Below are 2,181 nucleotides of genomic sequence, written 5' to 3' on the forward strand. Positions count from 1 at the left end.
TTGAGTTGGCAATGCAATACAAATAAAAACAACATAAAACATTGGTGTACAAGTCTCTGTGCCTCAGTTCTCAATTTCTTGGGGTATATTCCAAGCAGTGGAATGTCTGAGTCAAATGGAATTTCTATGTTCAGCTTTTTGAGGAAATGCCAAACTACCTTCCAGAGTGGCTGTGCCATTTTATAGTCTCATCAACAATGTATCTAGAGAGACTTCCTATTTCTCCACATCCTCTCCAACATTTATTACTTGCTGTCCTGTTAAACTTTGCCACTGCTACTAGAGTGAGATGGTATCTCATTGTGGTTTTGATTGGTATTTCTCTTGTTGCCAGTGATTTTGAGCATTTCTTCATATGACTTTTGGTCATTAGAATATATTCCTGTGAAAAGTCTTTCCATATCTTTTGCCCATTTTGTAATTGTGTTATCAGATTTTTTTCTTCTGGAGGCCCTGTAGGATTCTGTAAACTTTTGTTATGAGACCCTTGTCTGAAACTGTATTGCCAAATATTTTTTCCTATTCAGTAGGTTTTCTTTTCACTCTGTTGAAAAAAAAAATTGAATGTCCAACCACATGGAATGGATTGAGAAATTATGGATTTACGTGATGGAATACTAATATCTAACTTGAGAGGAACTGGAGAGCATTGTGCTACGTGAACTAACTCAGTCCTATAAGGACAAATATTCTGTAAGACCATTTTTTTAGAATGTGTAGGAGGATCCAAGCGGGAGAGGGGGCGGGTGCAAAGGGGTGAGGATGGTGGAGGGGCAAGGTGTTAATCACAGGGTCGCACAATTTTATGGGTTGGAGAGAGGGATGAGTGAAGCAAATGGGAAAGATGCAGTGTGAAAAAGAATGTATACTAACTTTGCAAATAAACCTATATAAAAAAGACAAAAAATTAATTTAAAAAGCAACAACAGAGAGATATTATCACACTCTTGCAACAACAGCAAAATTCAACATGACAGCAAACAACAAATGCTAGTAAGGGTATGAGAGTTTGGAAGTCTCATACACTGGTTACAGGGATGTATAATGTTGCAACCACAATGAAAAGCAATTTAACATTTCCTAAGAAAGCCAAGAATAGAAATATTACTGGATTCAACAATCTACTACTAGGTACATATCTCAAAGAAGTACGAGTGGTGACACAAACTGACGTACACATACCTAAGCTTATTGCTGCAGTATTTGCAATCACAAAGAATTAAAAATAACTCAAGTGTCCTTCAGCAAATGAGAAAAGAAATGATTATACATTCACACAATGGAACACCATGCATCATTAAAAAAACAATCAAGAATTCATTAAATACTACACAAATTATAGTGCAAATTATACTGAATGGCATAAGTCAGTCACTAAAGGACAATTATGGTATAAGATCACGATTATAAAATTGTAAGGAAAGGTTTACATGCAGAATTAATCTTGGAAGGTTAACAGTGATGGGAAGGGAGGGAAAGAGGAAAAGATCAATTTAAAATACCAAACTATGTGTCGGCATAAACATTTTGGAATAAAAGTCACTAAAATGTTAAAAAATAAATCCATTTCCAAAAACACCTAGATTATAAAAAGAGTCTTAATGGCATTCACTGGAGATCTTCTCTTAGCTGAAACTACAAAACAGGCACAGGGTATTGCTTTGGCCAGAATTCCCACTCCATCCCTGCCTGATTCTCACATATATAAGTATTTTGGAAGCAGCAGTGGCATCCACTTCCTAAACAACATGCCCCCGGAAACTCTATGAACTTTGATAAATGTCTATAGTTATAGAAAGGCTTCAGGCCTCTTGTTCATAAGGTCATTATGAGTTGTGCTTGACTCAAAGGAAATCAACAACAACAACATATAAGTACTGGTGGCCTAGTGTGTAAAGAGATGCATTGCTAACCCTAAAACACGTCGTTTGAATCCCCAGCTGCTCTGTAGAAAATGATAGGCAATCTGCTATTTGTTGTTGTTGCTGTTATGTGCCGTCAAGTCCCTTGCAACTCATAGGGACCCTATGTAAAACAGCCCTAAACCCTGCTCTATCCTGTGCCAATCTCACTGCCTCTGACACATCCATCCAGATTACCCCAGTCACTGAATCAATCCCCCTCATAGAGGGTCTTCCCCTCCTACGCTGTCCCTCCACTCTACCCAGCATGATGTCCCTC

Source organism: Elephantulus edwardii, unplaced genomic scaffold, assembly GCF_000299155.1.
Source record: "Elephantulus edwardii isolate Elephantulus edwardi_28Jun2011 unplaced genomic scaffold, EleEdw1.0 scaffold00364, whole genome shotgun sequence".
In the NCBI taxonomy this organism is placed as follows: domain Eukaryota; kingdom Metazoa; phylum Chordata; class Mammalia; order Macroscelidea; family Macroscelididae; genus Elephantulus; species Elephantulus edwardii.